The sequence below is a fragment of the Bos indicus genome, chromosome 12 (assembly GCF_029378745.1).
Source record: "Bos indicus isolate NIAB-ARS_2022 breed Sahiwal x Tharparkar chromosome 12, NIAB-ARS_B.indTharparkar_mat_pri_1.0, whole genome shotgun sequence".
In the NCBI taxonomy this organism is placed as follows: Eukaryota; Metazoa; Chordata; class Mammalia; order Artiodactyla; family Bovidae; genus Bos; species Bos indicus.
The window spans coordinates 39,170,188-39,177,564 of NC_091771.1; positions in this window are offsets into that span (position 1 = coordinate 39,170,188).

The window sequence follows — 7,377 nt, forward strand, 5'->3', positions numbered from 1 at the left end:
TCTACCAGAAAAGCTAGTGAAGATTTCCAAATTGTACAATGATTTATAATAGCTTGGTTTTGGGGAATCTACGTGTCTAACCTATTGTGCAGTTCTACTATTTAAGGACATAATTAAGATATTTTTCATCCACATCAGGTAAAATGTGAAGTGTCTGAGCATTTTATTTCATTAAACTTTGAAACGAACATGAAATAAGTGAATTTGAGTTTTATTTTTCAATGCTTAGGTAAAAAATTCAAGTCCTAAATACCCTTTCACATAAATGTTCAAAAGAGATTATTTAAAAACCATTTCCAAGTATATCAGAATGGAAATATTGACAGATCAAATATAAAGAAGAAGCTGAAAACTAGATTGGTAAGAAAAAATAGAGACTGCAGTTGTTTGAAGACGTTATGGATTGGAGTTGGGTGTTGCAGTCTCAGTGACAAAAATTTTTGTGCTTATCAGCCATACAATAGGTAAGGCTTGGTCATTACATTGTGGGTAACTGAAAATCAGAACAATTAGAGGATCATATCATCACTTAATTCGACATTTAAAGGACTGAAATTGAGAAGAAAATGGCAACGCACTCCAATGTTCTTGCCTGGAGAATCCCAGGGACGGTGGAGCCTGGTGAGCTGCCGTCTACGGGGTCACACAGAGTCGGACACGACTGAAGCGACTTAGCAGTAGCAGTAGCAAAGGACTTAAAAGTGAAAGTGAAGTCACTCTGTTGTGTCTGACTCTGCAATCCCATGGACTATAGCCTACCAGGCTCCTCTGTCCATAGTATTTTCCAGGCAAGAGTACTGGAATGGGTTGCCATTTCCTTCTCCAGGGATCAAACCCAGGTCTCCTGCATTGCAGACAGATGATTTACCATCTGAGCCACCGGGAAAGCCCTATCATTTAAAAGTTGACTTAGAAAAAAAAACTTGATCTTTGACATATAGAAAATGAGGGGAATTATATTTTTCTCGGCATTAACATGTAAATTAAAAGTTTCCCTGAGAACTAATAAATAGGTGTATCCTTATGTGAGTAAATATTCCATCTCTTGCATGATCTAGAAACAGCAAAGCCAACAAATTAATATAAAAGTGATGTCCAGTGGGGTCAAAAGTGACAGAGACATGAAAAAAGTATTCTGGATAAACAGCATTTAATTCAGAGTATAGAGAATTTCCACAAAGTCTCACTGAATGTGAACTCACAACCCAACATGAACACAATATTTGTACTGTCTTTAAGAGCAAGAATTTTCAGACAAAGATTTTTGTGCAGTAAAACAATTATATACAAGCTTTAAAATAATGAATATTAAATATAAAAAACACAGAATTAATAAATAGGACCAAAAATCAACAAAATTGAACTTCTCTCAATGCTATATACACACCAAAATTCCCCACAAACCCTCAATGGATAGATCAAATAGCAAAGAGCCTATAAACATGACTAAATAGAGAATTAATTAAGTAGAAAATATAACTATAGAAAATTATAGAAAATAAAAACAGATACCCAAAGAGATAGAAAATATGAAAGGCACAATATATGTACCTAATATAAGTTCAAAAAGGAGAGACCAAAAAAATAAGAAAGTAAAATTTTGAGTCCATGAATTTGGGAATAAACATATTTTCAAACCTAAACAGAACATTTATAAGTGTTAAGAAATAATAATATACTTACTAAATGTCACAAAAATGACTCTCAGTGAATGACAAAGAAACAGTATAATTCAGAGCATGTCCTCAAATCACATTATAAATATCATATTTACATATTGAAAGCTAACTTTAAAAAGTATCATATGCATTGAAAATTTTAAAGGGATATATAAATAGCTTATATGTAAACACTAAGTCATAATAGATAAAACTTTAGAACCAATGTGTAGCCCAAATTACATACCAGAATTTGTTGGATAAAACTATTTAGAGGAGACATTTATTTTCCCATAAGCTTATATTAGGGGAAAGATGACTAAGAGTTAAAGAGGTTAGAGCACAACATGAGAAGACAGAAAATGAACTGAAGAACTATCTTAAGATAATAATTGAGGAAGATAAAACTACAAGAGAAAGCAAAAACATAAAATTTTGTACCAATAAAACTAAAGTCTTATTTTTAAAAAGACAAAACATATATAGAAAAATAAACTAAAAGGATAAAAATCACAAATATCAATGTGACATTTTGAAATTTAAAAATGCATATATTCTTATATTTTAACATCTCTGAAATCGATATATTACAATCAATAATATTTCAAAGTTTAATTGATGAATTTTCTTTTTTTATTTAAAAATATACAAATTTGTGGTTGATCTTGTAAGTGACTAAATAAAGTGTCATTTTAATAAAGCACAGTGAGCAATTTGATGTCAGTAAGTTTGAAACTAAGACAAAATTGATTTATAAAAATAAAACAACACAATTAACACAAAAATAGGGAAATTAGAGAAATATTATAAAAATTCCTTAACCTGGGTTTCCTTAGAACCAGACATAAAGTATGTGATACTTATATGAGAATGTGGTTCCATGTAGCAGAACAGGACACGTGCAATGAAACTAAAAAAGAGGTACAGCCAACTTAAGGGTTAATCAGCTCTGGGTAAATACTGCTAGATCTGAGAATCCTCACCCAGAGGAAGCGAGAGGGAATACATAGCCATCTGTTCTCATTGGTCACGTGTAGCCAAGAGTCATTAATTTCTCTGTCCTTTCTATTTGTGCATGAATGATTGGAGACTGATTCTGAAGATGGCAGAAAATGAAAGGTACCTGGAGTGATCTGAGATACTGGGTTACCCAATTAGCTCTGCATAAAGAAAGTAAACTTCACATACAGTGCTCACTATAGCACTGATAAACTTGATGTTGTGTTTGAAAACAATCAAAGTATATATTGGAGACTAATTACTTTTTAGTTGTTTTATTTGTTATTATCTTCTCCTATTCTGGGGGTTGTCTTTTCACCTTGCTTCTAATTTCCTCTGTTTACAAAAGCTTTTAAGTTTAATTAGGTCCTATTTGTTTAGTTTATTTTTATTCCCATTACTCTAGAAGATGGGTAATAGAGGATCTTGCTGTGATTTATTTCAGAGTGTTCTGTCTGTTTTCCTCTAAGAGTTTTATAGTTTCCTATCTTACATGTAGGTCTTTAGTCTATTTTGAGTTTATTTTTATGTATAGTGTTAGAAAGTATTCTAATTTGATTCTTTTACATGTAGTTGACCAGTGTTCCCAGCACATTTATTGGAAAGACTGTCTTTTCTCCATTGTATATTTTTACCTCCTTTGTCAAATTTAAGGTGTCCATAGGTGCGTGGATTTATCTCTGGGCTTTCTATTTTCCTCAGTTTCTGTTTTTGTGCCAGTACCATACTGTCTTGATGACTGTAGCTTTGCAGTATAGACTGAAGTCAAGAAGATTGATTCTTCTAGTTCCATCCTTCTTTCTCAAGATTGCTTTGGATTTTCAGGGTTTTTTGTGTTTCCATACAAATTGTGAAAGTATTCATTCTGGTACTGAGAAATAAACTGCTGGTAGTTTTATAGGGATTGCACTGAATCTATAGATTGCTTTGAGTAGTGTAGTCATGTTCATTATATTGATTCTTGCAATCCAAAAATGTGGTATATCTTGCCAACTGTCTGTGTCATCTTTGATTTCTTTCATCAGTGTTTTATAGTTTCTTGCATATAGGATTTTGTCTCTTTAGGTGAAAAATATTTTATTCTTTTTTTTTGCAATGGTGAGTGGGATTTTCTCCCTAATTTCCCTTTCTGATTTTCATTGACTCCTGTATAGGATTCCTAGGGATTTCTTTGTATTAATTTTATATCCTGTAACATTACTATATCCATTGATTAGCTCTAGTAATTTTCTGACAGCATCTTTCAGTCAGTTAAGTTGAGTCACTCAGTCATGTCCGACTCTTCATGACCCCATGAATTGCAGCACGCCAGGCCTCCTTGTCCATCACCAACTCCCGGAGTTCACCCAGACTCACATCTATCGAGTCAGTGATGCCATCCAGCCATCTCATACTCTGTCATCCCCTTCTCCTCCTGCCCCTAATCCCTCCCAGCATCAGGGTCTTTTCCAATGAGTCAACTCTTTGCATGAGGTGGCCAAAGTACTGGAGTTTCAGCTTTAGCATCATTCCTTCCAAAGAAATCCCAGGGCTGATCTCCTCAGAATGAACTGGTTGGATCTCTTTGCAGTCCAAGGGACTCTCAAGAGTCTTCTCCAACACCACAGTTCAAAAGCATCAATTCTTCAGTGCTCAGCCTTCTTCACAGTCCAACTCTCACATCCATACATGACCACTGGAAAAACCATAGCCTTGACTAGATGGACCTTTGTTGGCAAAATAATGTCTCTGCTTTTCAATATGCTGTCTAGGTTGGTCATAACTTTCTTTGCAAGGAGTAAGTGTCTTTTAATTTCATGGCTACAGTCACCATCTGCAGTGATTTTGGAGCTCCCCAAAATAAATTCTGACACTGTTTCCACTGTTTCCCCATCTATTTCCCATGAAGTGATGGGACCAGATGCCATGATCTTAGTTTTCTGAATGTTGAGCTTTAAGCCAACTTTTTCACTCTCCACTTTCACTTTCATCAAGAGGCTTTTGAGTTCCTCTTCACTTTCTGCCATAAGGGTGGTGTCATCTGCATATCTGAGGTTATTCATATTTCTCCCAGCAATCTTGATTCCAGCTTGTGCTTCTTCCAGCCCAGTGTTTCTCATGATGTACTCTGCATATAAGTTAAATAAGCAGGGTGACATTACACAGCCTTGACCTACTCCTTTTCCTATTTGGAACCAGTCTGTTGTTGCATGTCCAGTTCTAACTGTTGCCTCCGGACCTGCATATAGGCTTCTCAAGAGGCGGGTCAGGTGTTCTGATATTCCCATCTCTTTCAGAATTTTCCACAGTTTCTTGTGATCCACACAGTCAAAGGCTTTGGCATAGTCAATAAAGCAGAAATAGATGGTTTTCTGGAACTCTCTTGCTTTTTCCATGATCCAGAGGATGTTGGCAACTTGATCTCTGGTTCCTCTGCCTTTTCTAAAACCAGCTTCATCATCTGGAAGTTCATGGTTCATGTATTGCTGAAGCCTGACTTGGAGAATTTTGAGCATTACTTTACTAGCATGTGAGATGAGTGCAATTTTGAGGTAGTTTGAGCATTCTTTGGCATTGCCTTTCTTTGGGATTGGAATGAAAACTGACCTTTTCCAGTCCTGTGGCCACTGCTGAGTTTTCCAAATTTGCTGGCATATTGAGTGCAGCATTTTCACAGCATCATCTTTCAGGATTTGAAATAGCCCAACTGGAATTTCATCACCTCAACTAGCTTTATTCATAGTGTTGCTTTCTAAGGCCCACTTGACTTCACATTCCAGGATGTCTGACTCTAGGTGAGTGATCACACCATCATGATTATCTTGGTCTTGAAGATCTTTTTTGTACAGTTCTTCTGTGTATCCTTGCCACCTCTTCTTAATATATTCTGCTTCTGTCAGGTACATACCAAAAACAAGACCAGGAGCTGACTGTGGCTCAGTTCATGAACTCCTTATTCCCAAATTCAGACTTAAATTGAAGAAAGTAGGAAAAGACCATTTCGGGTATGGCCTAAATCAAATCCCTTATGATTATACAATGGAAGTGAGAAATAGATTTAAGGGACTACATCTGATAGACAGAGTGCCTGATGAACTACAGATGGAGGTTCATGACATTTTACAGGAGACAGGGATCAAGACAATCCCTGTGGAAAAGAAATGCAAAAAAAGAAAAATGGCTGTTTGGGGAGGCCTTACAAATAGCTGTGAAAAAAAAGAGAAGCAAATAGCAAAGGAGAAAAGGAAAGATATACGCATCTGAATGCAGAGTTCCAAAGAATAGCAAGGAGAGATAAAAAGCCTTCCTCAGCGATCAATGCAAAGAAAAAGAGGAAAACAACAGAATGGGAAAGACTAGAGATCTCTTCAAGAAAATTAGAGATACCAAGGGAATATTTCATGCCAAGACAGCATCTTTAGGGTTTCCTATGTAGAGAATCATGTCATTTGCAAACAGTGAGAATTTTACTTCTTGTTTTTCAATCTGGATTCCTTTTATTTTGTTTTCTCCTCTGATTGCTGTCGCTAGGATTTTGAAAACTATGTTCAATAATAGAGATATGAATGGGCGTTTTTGTCTTGTTCCTGATTGTAGAAGAAATGGTTTCAGATCTTTACCAGTGAAGGTAATATTTGCTGTATGTGTGTTATATATGGAATTTATTATGTTGTAGTATGTTCCTTCTATGCTTACTTTCTGGACAAGCAGTCCATGCTGCTCAAAAACAGAAAAACAAACAACCCAGTCAAAAAGTGGGCAGAAGACCTAAACAGACATTTCTCCAAAGAAGGTATACAGATAGATAATAAACACACAAAAAGATGCTCAACATCTCTCATTATTAGAGTGATACAAATCAAAACCACAACAAGGTATCATCGTACATGGTCAGAATGGCCAGTATCAAAAAGTCTACAAAAAAATAAATGCTAGAGAGGCTGTGGAGAAAAGGAAGCCCTCTTGCATTATTGGTGGGAATGAAAACTGATGCAACCACTACTGTGAACAGTATGGAGAGTCCTTAAAAAGCTAGGAATAAAACTACCATGTGGCCCAGCAATTCCACCACTGGGCATAATACCTTGAGGAAACCAGAACTGAAAAAGACAAATGTATTCCAATGTTCAATGAAGCACTATTTGCAATAGCTAGGACATGGAAGCAACTTAAATCTCCATTGGCACGAGTGGATAAGGAAGTTGTGGTACATATACACAATGGAATATTACTCAACTATAAAAAGGAAAGCATTTGAATCAATTCTACTGAGGTGGGTGAACCTAGAGCTTATTATACAAGTGAAATAAATCAGAAAGAGAAAAATAAATATTGTCTATTATTGCATGTATATGGAATATAGAAAGATGGCTCTGACAATCCTATGGGCACAGTAGCAAGGAAATGCAGACACAAAGGACAGACTTTTGGACACAGTGGGAGAAGGAGAGAGTGAGATGATTTAAGAGAATAGCATTGAAATATATGCATTACCACATATAAAATAGCAGCGGGAGTTTGATGTATTTGGCAAAGCCAAAGCCATGCTCCGTGACAATTTGGAGGGATAGGGTGGGGAGGGAAGTGGCAGTGATTTCAGGAGGGAGGGGACATCTGTATACCTATGGCAAATTCATGTTAATGTGTGGCAAAACCATCACAATATTGTAATTATCCTCCAACTAAAACAAATAAATATTTGTTTATAAAAGAAAATAACCAAAGTAAGCAGTTATAAATG